A 14,657-nucleotide genomic window follows, 5' to 3' on the forward strand; every position below is an offset into this window, starting at 1 on the left:
GCGCGCTGACGTCAGGAGGAGACGGCACTGGGACAGCGCGCTGACGTCAGGAGGAGACGGCACTGGGACAGCGCGCTGACGTCAGGAGGAGACGGTACTGGGACAGCGCGCTGACGCCAGGAGGAGACGGTACTGGGACAGCGCGCTGACGTCAGGAGGAGACGGCACTGGGACAGCGCGCTGACGTCAGGAGGAGACGGTACTGGGACAGCGCGCTGACGTCAGGAGGAGACGGTACTGGGACAGCGCGCTGACGTCAGGAGGAGACGGTACTGGGACAGGGCGCTGACGTCAGGAGGAGACGGCACTGGGACAGCGCGCTGACGTCAGGAGGAGACGGTACTGGGACAGCGCGCTGACGTCAGGAGGAGACGGTACTGGGACAGCGCGCTGACGTCAGGAGGAGACGGTACTGGGACAGCGCGCTGACGTCAGGAGGAGACGGTACTGGGACAGAGCGCTGACGTCAGGAGGAGACGGTACTGGGACAGGGCGCTGACGTCAGGAGGAGACGGTACTGGGACAGCGCGCTGATGTCAGGAGGAGATGGTACTGGGACAGCGCGCTGACGTCAGGAGGAGACGGTACTGGGACAGGGCGCTGACGTCAGGAGGAGACGGTACTGGGACAGCGCGCTGGCGTCAGGAGGAGGCGGTACTGGGTCAGCGCGCTGACGTCAGGAGGAGACGGTACTGGGACAGCGCGCTGACATCATAAGGAGACGGTACTGGGACAGCGCGCTGACGTCAGGAGGAGACGGTACTGAGACAGCGCGCTGACGTCAGGAGGAGACGGTACTGGCACAGCGCGCTGACGTCAGGAGGAGACGGTACTGGGACAGCACACTGAAGTCAGGAGGAGGCGGTACTGGGACAGCGCGCTGACGTGAGGAGGAGACGGTACTGGGACAGCGCGCTGACGTCAGGAGGAGACGGTACTGGGACAGCGCGCTGACGTCAGGAGGAGACGTTACTGGGACAGAGCGCTGACGTCAGGAGGAGACGGTACTGGGGCAGCGCGCTGACGTCAGGAGGAGACGGCACTGGGACAGCGCGCTGACGTCAGGAGGAGACGGTACTGGGACAGCGCGCTGACGTCAGGAGGATACGGTACTGGGACAGCGCGCTGACGTCAGGAGGAGACGGTACTGGGACAGCGCGCTGACGTCAGGAGGAGACGGGACTGGGACAGCGCGCTGACGTCAGGAGGAGACGGTACTGGGACAGCGCGCTGACGTCAGGAGGAGACGGTACTGGGACAGCGCGCTGACGTCAGGAGGAGACGGTACTGGGACAGCGCGCTGACGTCAGGAGGATACGGTACTGGGACAGCGCGCTGACGTCAGGAGGAGACGGTACTGGGACAGCGCGCTGACGTCAGGAGGAGACGGTACTGGGACAGCGCGCTGACGTCAGGAGGAGACGGTACTGGGACAGCGCGCTGACGTCAGGAGGGGACGGTACTGGGTCAGCGCACTGACGTCAGGAGGAGACGGGACTGGGACAGCGCGCTGACGTCAGGAGGAGACGGTACTGAGACAGCGCGCTGACGTCAGGAGGAGACGGTCCTGGGACAGCGCGCTGACGTCAGAAGGAGACGGTACTGGGACAGCGCGCTGATGTCAGGAGGAGACGGTACTGGGACAGGGCGCTGACGTCAGGAGGAGACGGCACTGGGACAGCGCGCTGACGTCAGGAGGAGACGGTATTGGGACAGGGCGCTGACGTCAGGAGGAGACGGTACTGGGACAGAGCGCTGACGTCAGGAGGAGACGGTATTGGGACAGGGCGCTGACGTCAGGAGGAGACGGTACTGGGACAGCGCGCTGACGTCAGGAGGAGACGGTACTGGGACAGGGCGCTGACGTCAGGAGGAGACGGTACGGGGACAGCGCGCTGATGTCAGGAGGAGACGGTACTGGGACAGCGCGCTGACGTCAGGAGGAGACGGTACTGGGACAGCGCGCTGACGTCAGAAGGAGGCGGTACTGGGACAGCGCGCTGACGTCAGGAGGAGACGGTACTGGGACAGCGCGCTGACGTCAGGAGGAGACGGTACTGGGACAGCGCGCTGACGTCAGGAGGAGACGGTACTGGGACAGCGCGCTGACGTGAGGAGGAGACGGTACTGGGACAGCGCGCTGACGTCAGGAGGAGACGGTACTGGGACAGCGCGCTGACGTGAGGAGGAGACGGTACTGGGACAGAGCGCTGACGTCAGGAGGAGACGGTACTGGGGCAGCGCGCTGACGTCAGGAGGAGACGGTACTGGGACAGCGCGCTGACGTCAGGAGGAGACGGTACTGGGACAGCGCGCTGACGTCAGGAGGAGACGGTACTGGGACAGCGCGCTGACGTCAGGAGGGGACGGTACTGGGTCAGCGCACTGACGTCAGGAGGAGACGGTACTGGGACAGCGCGCTGATGTCAGGAGGAGACGGTACTGAGACAGCGCGCTGACGTCAGGAGGAGACGGTACTGGGACAGGGCGCTGACGTCAGGAGGAGACGGTACTGGGGCAGGGCGCTGACGTCAGGAGGAGACGGTACTGGGACAGGGCGCTGACGTCAGGAGGAGACGGTACTGGGACAGGGCGCTGACGTCAGGAGGAGACTGTACTGGGACAGCGCGCTGACGTCAGGAGGAGACGGTACTGGGACAGCGCGCTGACGTCAGGAGGAGACGGTACTGGGACAGCACGCTGACGTCAGGAGGAGACGGCACTGGGACAGCGCGCTGACGTCAGGAGGAGACGGTACTGGGACAGGGCGCTGACGTCAGGAGGAGACGGCACTGGGACAGCGCGCTGACGTCAGGAGGAGACGGTACTGGGACAGCGCGCTGACGTCAGGAGGAGACGGTACTGGGACAGCGCGCTGACGTCAGGAGAAGACGGTACTGGGACAGCGCGCTGACGTCAGGAGGAGCCGGTACTGGGACAGCGCGCTGACGTCAGGAGGAGACGGTACTGGGACAGCGCGCTGACGTCAGGAGGAGACGGTACTGGGACAGCGCGCTGACGTCAGGAGGAGACGGTACTGGGACAGCGCGCTGACGTCAGGAGGAGACGGTACTGGGAGAGCCCGCTGACATCAGGAGGAGACGGTACTGGGACAGCGCGCTGACGTCAGGAGGAGACAGTACTGGGACAGCGCGCTGACGTCAGGAGGAGCCGGTACTGGGACAGCGCGCTGACGTCAGGAGGAGACGGTACTGGGACAGCGCGCTGACATCAGGAGGAGACGGTACTGGGACAGCGCGCTGACGTCAGGAGGAGACGGTACTGGGACAGCGCGCTGACGTCAGGAGGAGACGGTACTGGGACAGCGCGCTGACGTCAGGAGGAGACGGTACTGGGACAGGGCGCTGAATCCAGGAGGAGACGGTACTGGGACAGCGCGCTGACGTCAGGAGGAGGTGGTACTGGGACAGCGCGCTGACGTCAGGAGGACACGGTACTGGGACAGCGCGCTGACGGCAGGAGGAGACGGTACTGAGACAGCGCGCTGACGTCAGGAGGAGACGGTACTGGGACAGCGCGCTGACGTCAGGAGGAGACGGTACTGTGACAGCGCGCTGATGTCAGGAGGAGACGGTACTGGGACAGCGCGCTGACGTCAGGAGGAGGCGGTACTGTGACAGCACGCTGACGTCAGGAGGAGACGGGACTGGGACAGCGCGCTGACGTCAGGAGGAGACGGTACTGGGACAGCGTGCTGACATCAGGAGGAGACGGTACTGGGACAGCGCGCTGACGTCAGGAGGAGACGGTACTGGGACAGCGCGCTGACGTCAGGAGGAGACGGTACTGGGACAGCGCGCTGACGTCAGGAGGAGACGGTACTGGGACAGGGCGCTGAATCCAGGAGGAGACGGTACTGGGACAGCGCGCTGACGTCAGGAGGAGGTGGTACTGGGACAGCGCGCTGACGTCAGGAGGACACGGTACTGGGACAGCGCGCTGACGTCAGGAGGAGACGGTACTGGGACAGCGCGCTGACGTCAGGAGGAGACGGTACTGGGACAGCGCGCTGACGTCAGGAGGAGACGGTACTGTGACAGCGCGCTGATGTCAGGAGGAGACGGTACTGGGACAGCGCGCTGACGTCAGGAGGAGGCGGTACTGTGACAGCACGCTGACGTCAGGAGGAGACGGTATTGGGACAGCGCGCTGACGTCAGGAGGAGACGGCACTGAGACAGCGCGCTGACGTCAGGAGGAGACGGTACTGGGACAGCGCGCTGACGTCAGGAGGAGACGGTACTGGGACAGCGCGCTGACGTCAGGAGGAGACGGTACTGGGACAGCGCGCTGATGTCAGGAGGAGACGGTATTGGGACAGCGCGCTGACGTCAGGAGGAGGTGGTACTGGGACAGCGCGCTGACGTCAGGAGGAGACGGTACTGGGACAGCGCGCTGACGTCAGGAGGAGACGGTACTGGGACAGAGCGCTGACGTCAGGAGGAGGTGGTACTGGGACAGCGCGCTGACGTCAGGAGGAGGTGGTACTGGGACAGCGCGCTGACGTCAGGAGGAGACGGTACTGGGGCAGCGCGCTGACGTCAGGAGGAGACGGTACTGGGACAGCGCGCTGACGTCAGGAGGAGACGGTACTGGAACAGCGCACTGACGTCAGGAGGAGACGGTACGGGGGCAGCGCACTGACGGCAGGAGGAGACAGTACTGGGACAGGGCGCTGACGTCAGGAGGAGACGGTACTGGGACAGCGCGCTGACGTCAGGAGGAGACGGTACTGGGACAGCGCGCTGACGTCAGGAGGAGACGGTACTGAGACAGCGCGCTGACGTCAGGAGGAGACGGTACTGGGACAGCGCGCTGACGTCAGGAGGAGACGGTACTGGGACAGTGGCTGACGTCAGGAGGAGACGGTACTGGGACAGGGCGCTGACGTCAGGAGGAGACGGTACTGGGACAGCGCACTGACATTAGGAGGAGACGGTACTGGGACAGGGCGCTGACGTCAGGAGGAGACGGTACTGGGACAGCGCGCTGACGTCAGGAGGAGACGGTACTGGGACAGCGCGCTGACGTCAGGAGGAGACGGTACTGGGACAGCGCGCTGACGTCAGGAGGAGACGGCACTGGGACAGCGCGCTGACGTCAGGAGGAGACGGTACTGGGACAGCGCGCTGACGTCAGGAGGAGACGGTACTGGGACAGCGCGCTGATGTCAGGAGGAGACGGCACTGGGACAGCACGCTGACGTCAGGAGGAGACGGTACTGGGATAGCGCGCTGACACCAGGAGGAGACGGTACTGGGACAGCGCGCTGACGTCAGGAGGAGACGGTACTGGGATAGCAAGCTGACATCAGGAGGAGACGGTACTGGGACAGATCGCTGACGTCAGGAAGAGACGGCACTGGGACAGCGCGCTGACGTCAGGAGGAGACGGCACTGGGACAGCGCGCTGACGTCAGGAGGCGACGGCACTGGGACAGCACGCTGACGTCAGGAGGAGACGCTACTGGGACAGGGCGCTGACGTCAGGAGGAGACGGCACTGGGACAGCGCGCTGATGTCAGGAGGAGACGGTACTGGGACAGCGCGCTGACGTCAGGAGGAGACGGTACTGGGACAGCACACTGATGTCAGGAGGAGACGTTACTGGGACAGAGCGCTGACGTCAGGAGGAGACGGTACTGGGACAGCGCGCTGACGTCAGGAGGAGACGGTACTGGGACAGCGCGCTGACGTCAGGAGGAGACGTTACTGGGACAGCGCGCTGACGTCAGGAGGAGACGGTATTGGGATAGCGCGCTGACGCCAGGAGGAGACGGTACTGGGACAGCGCGCTGATGTCAGGAGGAGACGGCACTGGGACAGCGCGCAGACGTCAGGAGGAGACGGCACTGGGACAGCGCGCTGACGTCAGGAGGAGACGGTACTGGGGCAGCGCGCTGACGTCAGGAGGAGACGGTCCTGGGACAGCGCGCTGACGTCAGGAGGAGACGGTACTGGGACAGCGCGCTGACGTCAGGAGGAGACGGTACTGGGACAGCGCGCTGACGTCAGGAGGAGACGGTACTGGGACAGCGCGCTGACGTCAGGAGGAGACGGTACTGGGACAGCGCGCTGACGTCAGGAGGAGACGGTACTGAGACAGCACGCTGACGACAGGAGGAGACCGCACTGGGACAGCGCGCTGACGTCAGGAGGAGACGGTACTGGGACAGCGCGCTGACGTCAGGAGGAGACGGTACTGGGACAGGGCGCTGACGTCAGGAGGAGACGGCACTGGGACAGGGCGCTGACGTCAGGAGGAGACGGTACTGGGACAGCGCGCTGACGTCAGGAGGACACGGTACTGGGACAGCGCGCTGACGTCAGGAGGAGACGGTACTGAGACAGCGCGCTGACGTCAGGAGGAGACGGTACTGGGACAGCGCGCTGACGTCAGGAGGAGACGGTACTGGGACAGGGCGCTGATTCCAGGAGGAGACAGTACTGGGACAGCGCGCTGACGTCAGGAGGAGACGGTACTGGGACAGCGCGCTGTCGCAAGGAGGAGACGGTACTGGGACAGCACGCTGACGTCAGGAGGAGACGGTACTGGGACAGGGCGCTGACGTCAGGAGGCGACGGTACTGGGACAGCGCGCTGACGTCAGGAGGAGACGGTACTGAGACAGCGCGCTGACGCCAGGAGGACACGGTACTGGGACAGCGCGCTGACGTCAGGAGGAGACGGTACTGGGACAGGGCGCTGACGTCAGGAGGAGACGGTACTGGGACAGCGCGCTGACGTCAGGAGGAGACGGGACTGGGACAGCGCGCAGACGTCAGGAGGAGACGGGACTGGGACAGAGCGCTGACGTCAGGAGGAGACGGGACTGAGACATTGCGCTGACGTCAGGAGGAGACGGTACTGGGACAGCACGCTGACGTCAGGAGGAGACGGGACTGAGACAGTGCGCTGACGTCAGGAGGAGACGGGACTGAGACAGCGCGCTGACGTCAGGAGGAGGCGGTACTGGGACAGCACGCTGACGTCAGGAGGAGACGGTACTGGGACAGCGCGCTGACGTCAGGAGGAGACGGTACTGGGACAGCGCGCAGACGTCAGGAGGAGACGGTACTGGGACAGCGCGCTGACGTCAGGAGGAGACGGTACTGAGACAGCGCGCTGACGTCAGGAGGAGTCGGTACTGGGACAGCGCGCTGACGTCAGGAGGAGACGGTACTGGGACAGGGCGCTGACGTCAGGAGGAGACGGTACTGGGACAGCGCGCTGACGTCAGGAGGAGACGGTACTGGGACAGCGCGCTGACGTCAGGAGGAGACGGTACTGGGACAGCGCGCTGACGTCAGGAGGAGACGGTACTGAGACAGCGCGCTGACGTCAGGAGGAGACGGTACTGGGACAGCGCGCTGACGTCAGGAGGAGACGGTACAGGGACAGCGCGCTGACGTCAGGAGGAGACGGTACTGGGACAGCGCGCTGATGTCAGGAGGAGACGGTACTGGGACAGCGCGCTGACGTCAGGAGGAGACGGTACTGGGACAGCACGCTGACGTCAGGAGGAGACGGTACTGGGACAGCGCGCTGACGTCAGGAGGAGACGGTACTGGGACAGCGCGCTGACGTCAGGAGGAGACGGTACTGGGACAGCGCGCTGACGTCAGGGGGAGACGGTACTGAGACAGCGCGCTGACGTCAGGAGGAGGCGGTACTGGGACAGCGCGCTGACGTCAGGGGGAGACGGTACTGAGACAGCGTGCTGACGTCAGGAGGAGGCGGTACTGGGACAGCACGCTGACGTCAGGAGGAGACGGGACTGAGACAGCGCGCTGACGTCAGGAGGAGACGGTACTGGGACAGCGCTCTGACGTCAGGAGGAGGCGGTACTGGGACAGCGCGCTGACGTCAGGAGGAGGCGGTACTGGGGCAGCGCGCTGACGTCAGGAGGAGACGGTACTGGGACAGCGCGCTGACGTCAGGAGGAGACGGTACTGAGACAGCGCGCTGACGTCAGGAGGAGACGGTACTGGGACAGCGCGCTGACGTCAGGAGGAGACGGTACTGGGACAGCGCACTGACGTCAGGAGGAGGCGGTACTGGGACAGCGCACAGACATCAGGAGGAGACGGCACTGGGACAGCGCGCTGACGTTGGGAGGAGACGGTACTGAGACAGCGCGCTGACGTCAGGAGGTGACGGTACTGGGACAGCGCGCTGACGTCAGGAGGAGACGGTACTGGGACAGGGCGCTGACGTCAGGAGGAGACGGTACTGGGACAGCGCGCTGATGTCAGGAGGAGACGGTACTGGGACAGCGCGCTGTCGTCAGGAGGAGACGGTACTGTGACAGCGCGCTGACGTCAGGAGGAGACGGTACTGGGGCAGCGCGCTGACGTCAGGAGGAGACGGTACTGGGACAGCGCGCTGACGTCAGGAGGAGACGGCGCTGGGACAGCGCGCTGAAGTCAGGAGGAGACGGTACTGGGACAGCGCGCTGACGTCAGGAGGAGACGGCGCTGGGGCAGCGCGCTGACGTCAGGAGGAGACGGTACTGGGACAGCGCGCTGACGTCAGGAGGAGACGGTACTGGGACAGCGCGCTGACGTCAGGAGGAGACGGTACTGGGACAGCGCGCTGACGTCAGGAGGAGACGGTACTGGGACAGCGCGCTGACGTCAGGAGGAGACGGTACTGGGACAGCGCGCTGACGTCAGGAGGAGACGGTACTGAGACAGCGGCTGACACCAGGAGGAGACGGTACTGGGTCAGCGCACTGACGTCAGGAGGAGACGGTACTGGGACAGATCGCTGACGTCAGGAAGAGACGGCACTGGGACAGCGCGCTGATGTCAGGAGGAGACGGTACTGGGACAGCGCGCTGACGTCAGGAGGAGACGGTACTGGGACAGGGCGCTGACGTCAGGAGGAGACGGTACTGGGACAGGGCGCTGACGTCAGGAGGAGACGGTACTGTGACAGCGCGCTGACGTCAGGAGGAGACGGCACTGGGACAGAGCACTGACGTCAGGAGGAGACGGTACTGGGACAGCGCGCTGACGTCAGGAGGAGACGGTACTGGGACAGCGCGCTGACGTCAGGAGGAGACGGTACTGGGACAGCGCGCTGACGTCAGGAGGAGACGGTACTGTGACAGCGCGCTGACGTCAGGAGGAGACGGTATTGGGATAGCGCGCTGACGTCAGGAGGAGACGGTACTGGGACAGCGCGCAGACGTCAGGAGGAGACGGTACTGGGACAGCGCGCTGACGCCAGGAGGAGACGGTACTGGGACAGCGCGCTGACGTCAGGAGGAGACGGTACTGGGACAGCGCGCTGACGTCAGGAGGAGACGATACTGGGACAGCGCGCTGACGTCAGGAGGAGACGGTACTGGGACAGCGCGCTGACGTCAGGAGGAGACGGTACTGGGACAGCGCGCTGACGTCAGGAGGAGACGGTACTGGGACAGCGAGCTGACGTCAGGAGGAGCAGGAGGAGACGGTGCTGGGACAGCGCGCTGACGTCAGGAGGAGACGGTACTGGGACAGCGCGCTGAGGTCAGGAGGAGACGGTACTGGGACAGCGCGCTGACGTCAGGAGGAGACGGTACTGGGACAGCGAGCTGACGTCAGGAGGAGCAGGAGGAGACGGCACTGGGACAGCGCGCTGACGTCAGGAGGAGACGGTACTGGGACAGCGCGCTGACGTCAGGAGGAGACGGCACTGGGACAGCACGCTGATGTCAGGAGGAGACGGTACTGGGACAGCGCGTTGATGTCAGGAGGAGACGGTACTGGGACAGGGCGCTGACGTCAGGAGGAGGCGGTACTGGGACAGCGCGCTGACGTCAGGAGGAGACGGTACTGGGACAGCGCGCTGACGTCAGGAGGAGACGGTACTGGGACAGCGCACTGACGTCAGGAGGAGACGGTACTGGGGCAGCGCGCTGACGTCAGGAGGAGACGGTACTGGGACAGCGCGCTGACGTCAGGAGGAGACGGTACTGGGACAGCACGCTGACGTCAGGAGGAGACGGTACTGGGACAGCGCGCTGACGTCAGGAGGAGACGGTACTGGGACAGCGCGCTGACGTCAGGAGGAGACGGCACTGGGACAGCGCGCTGACGTCAGGAGGAGACGGTACTGGGACAGCGCGCTGACGTCAGGAGGAGACGGTACTGGGACAGCGCGCTGACGTCAGGAGGAGACGGTACTGAGACAGCGCGCTGACGTCAGGAGGAGACGGTACTGGGACAGCGCGCTGACGTCAGGAGGAGACGGTACTGGGACAGGGCGCTGACGTCAGGAGGAGACGGTACTGGGACAGCGCGCTGACGTCAGGAGGAGACGGTACTGGGACAGCGCGCTGACGTCAGGAGGAGACGGTACTGGGACAGCGCGCTGACGTCAGGAGGAGACGGTACTGGGGCAGCGCGCTGACGTCAGGAGGAGACGGCACTGGGACAGCGCGCTGACGTCAGGAGGAGGCGGTACTGGGACAGCGCGCTGACGTCAGGAGGGGACGGTACTGGGACAGCGCGTTGACGTCAGGAGGAGACGGTACTGGGACAGCGCGCTGACGTCAGGAGGAGACGGTACTGGGACAGCGCGCTGACGTCAGGAGGAGGCGGTACTGGGACAGCACGCTGACGTCAGGAGGAGGCGGTACTGGGACAGCGCGCTGACGTCAGGAGGAGGCGGTACTGGGACAGCACGCTGACGTCAGGAGGAGGCGGTACTGGGACAGCGCGCTGACGTCAGGAGGAGACGGTACTGGGACAGCGCGCTGACGTCAGGTGGAGACGGTACTGGGACAGCGCGCTGACGTCAGGAGGAGACGGTACTGGGACAGCGCGCTGACGTCAGGAGGAGGCGGTACTGGGACAGCGCGCTGACGTCAGGAGGAGGCGGTACTGGGACAGCACGCTGACGTCAGGAGGAGGCGGTACTGGGACAGCACGCTGACGTCAGGAGGAGACGGTACTGGGACAGCGCGCTGACGTCAGGAGGAGGCGGTACTATGACAGCGCGCTGACGTCAGGAGGAGACGGCACTGGGACAGCGCGCTGACGTCAGGAGGAGGCGGTACTGGGACAGCACGCTGACGTCAGGAGGGGACGGTACTGGGACAGCGCGTTGACGTCAGGAGGAGACGGTACTGGGACAGCGCGCTGACGTCAGGAGGAGACGGTACTGGGACAGCGCGCTGACGTCAGGAGGAGACGGTACTGGGACAGCGCGCTGACGTCAGGAGGAGACGGTACTGGGACAGCGCACTGACGTCAGGTGGAGACGGTACTGGGACAGCGCGCTGACATCAGGAGAAGACGGTACTGGGACATCGCGCTGACGTCAGGAGGAGACGGTACTGGGACAGCGCGCTGACGTCAGGAGGAGACGGTACTGGGACCGCGCGCTGACGTCAGGAGGAGACGGTACTGGGACAGCGCGCTGACGTCAGGAGGAGACGGTACTGGGACAGCGCGCTGACGTCAGGAGGAGACGGTACTGGGACAGCGCGCTGACGTCAGGAGGAGACGGAACTGGGACAGCGCGCTGACGTCAGGAGGAGACGGTACTGAGACAGCGGCTGACACCAGGAGGAGACGGTACTGGGTCAGCGCACTGACGTCAGGAGGAGACGGTACTGGGACAGATCGCTGACGTCAGGAAGAGACGGCACTGGGACAGCGCGCTGATGTCAGGAGGAGACGGTACTGGGACAGCGCGCTGACGTCAGGAGGAGACGGTACTGGGACAGCGCGCTGACGTCAGGAGGAGACGGTACTGGGACAGGGCGCTGACGTCAGGAGGAGACGGTACTGTGACAGCGCGCTGACGTCAGGAGGAGACGGCACTGGGACAGAGCACTGACGTCAGGAGGAGACGGTACTGGGACAGGGCGCTGACGTCAGGAGGAGACGGTACTGTGACAGCGCGCTGACGTCAGGAGGAGACGGCACTGGGACAGAGCACTGACGTCAGGAGGAGACGGTACTGGGACAGCGCGCTGACGTCAGGAGGAGACGGTACTGGGACAGCGCGCTGACGTCAGGAGGAGACGGTACTGGGACAGCGCGCTGACGTCAGGAGGAGACGGTACTGTGACAGCGCGCTGACGTCAGGAGGAGACGCTATTGGGATAGCGCGCTGACGTCAGGAGGAGACGGTACTGGGACAGCGCGCTGACGTCAGGAGGAGACGGTACTGGGACAGCGCGCTGACGTCAGGAGGAGACGGTACTGTGACAGCGCGCTGACGTCAGGAGGAGACGGCACTGGGACAGAGCACTGACGTCAGGAGGAGACGGTACTGGGACAGGGCGCTGACGTCAGGAGGAGACGGTACTGGGACAGCGCGCTGACGTCAGGAGGTGACGGTACTGGGACAGCGCGCTGACGTCAGGAGGAGACGGTACTGGGACAGCGCGCTGACGTCAGGAGGAGACGGTACTGGGACAGCGCGCTGACGTCAGGAGGAGACGGTACTGGGACAGCGCGCTGACGTCAGGAGGAGACGGTACTGGGACAGCGCGCTGACGTCAGGAGGAGGCGGCACTGGGACAGGGCGCTGACCTCAGGAGGAGACGGTACTGGGACAGGGCGCTGACGTCAGGAGGAGACGGTATTGGGACAGCGCGCTGACGTCAGGAGGAGACGGTATGGGACAGCGCGCAGACGTCAGGAGGAGACGGTACTGGGACAGCGCGCTGACGTCAGGAGGAGACGGTACTGGGACAGCGCGCTGACGTCAGGAGGAGACGATACTGGGACAGCGCGCTGACGTCAGGAGGAGACGGTACTGGGACAGCGCGCTGACGTCAGGACGAGACGGTACTGGGACAGCGCGCAGACGTCAGGAGGAGGCGGTACTGGGACAGCGCGCTGACGTCAGGAGGAGACGGCACTGGGACAGCGCGCTGACGTCAGGAGGAGACGGACTGGGACAGCGCGCTGACGTCAGGTGGAGACGGTACTGGGACAGCGCGCTGACGTCAGGAGGAGACGGTACTGGGACAGCGCGCTGATGTCAGGAGGAGACGGTACTGGGACAGCGCGCTGATGTCAGGAGGAGACGGCACTGGGACAGCGCGCTGACGTCAGGAGGAGACGGTCCTGGGACAGCGCGCTGACGTCAGGAGGAGACGGTACTGGGACAGCGCGCTGACGTCAGGAGGAGACGGTACTGGGACAGCGTGCTGACGTCAGGAGGAGACGGTACTGGGACAGTGCGCTGACGTCAGGAGGAGACGGTACTGGGACAGCGCGCTGACATCAGGAGGAGACGGTACTGGGACATCGCGCTGACGTCAGGAGGAGACGGCACTGGGACAGCGCGCTGACGTCAGGAGGAGACGGCACTGGGACAGCGCGCTGACGTCAGGAGGAGACGGTACTGGGACAGCGTGCTGACGTCAGGAGGAGACGGTACTGGGACAGCGCGCTGACGTCAGGAGGAGACGGTACTGGGACAGGGCGCTGACGTCAGGAGGAGTCGGTACTGGGGCAGCGCGCTGACGTCAGGAGGAGTCGGTACTGGGACAGCGCGCTGATGTCAGGAGGAGACGGCACTGGGACAGCGCGCTGACGTCAGGAGGAGACGGTACTGGGGCAGCGCGCTGACGTCAGGAGGAGACGGTACTGGGACAGCGCGCTGACGTCAGGAGGAGACGGTACTGGGGCAGCGCGCTGACGTCAGGAGGAGACGGTACTGGGACAGCGCGCTGACGTCAGGAGGAGACGGCACTAGGACAGCACGCTGACGTCAGGAGGAGACGGTACTGGGACAGCGCGCTGACGTCAGGAGGAGACGGTACTGGGACAGCGCGCTGACGTCAGGAGGAGACGGTACTGGGACAGCGCGCTGACATCAGGAGGAGACGGCACTGAGACAGCGCGCTGACGTCAGGAGGAGACGGCACTAGGACAGCACGCTGACGTCAGGAGGAGACGGTACTGGGACAGCGCGCTGACGTCAGGAGGAGACGGTACTGGGACAGGGCGCTGACGTCAGGAGGAGACGGTACTGGGACAGCGCGCTGACGTCAGGAGGAGACGGTACTGGGACAGCGCGCTGACGTCAGGAGGAGACGGCACTGGGACAGTGCGCTGACGTCAGGAGGAGACGGCACTGGGACAGCGCGCTGACGTCAGGAGGAGACGGTACTGGGACAGCGCGCTGAATTCAGGAGGAGACGGTACTGGGACAGCGCGCTGACGTCAGGAGGAGACGGTACTGGGACAGCGTGCTGACGTCAGGAGGAGACGGTACTGGGACAGTGCGCTGACGTCAGGAGGAGACGGCACTGGGACAGCGCGCTGACGTCAGGAGGAGACGGCACTGGGACAGCGCGCTGACGTCAGGAGGAGACGGTACTGGGACAGTGCGCTGACGTCAGGAGGAGACGGCACTGGGACAGCGCGCTGACGTCAGGAGGAGACGGTACTGGGACAGCGCGCTGAATTCAGGAGGAGACGGTACTGGGACAGCGCGCTGACGTCAGGAGGAGACGGTACTGGGACAGCGTGCTGACGTCAGGAGGAGACGGTACTGGGACAGCGCGCTGACGTAGGAGGAGACGCCACTGGGACAGCGCGCTGACGTCAGGAGGAGACGGCACTGGGACAGCGCGCTGACGTCAGGAGGAGACGGTACTGGGACAGGGCGCTGACGTCAG

This window comes from Scyliorhinus torazame, chromosome 4 (assembly GCF_047496885.1).
Source record: "Scyliorhinus torazame isolate Kashiwa2021f chromosome 4, sScyTor2.1, whole genome shotgun sequence".
NCBI lineage: Eukaryota > Metazoa > Chordata > Chondrichthyes > Carcharhiniformes > Scyliorhinidae > Scyliorhinus > Scyliorhinus torazame.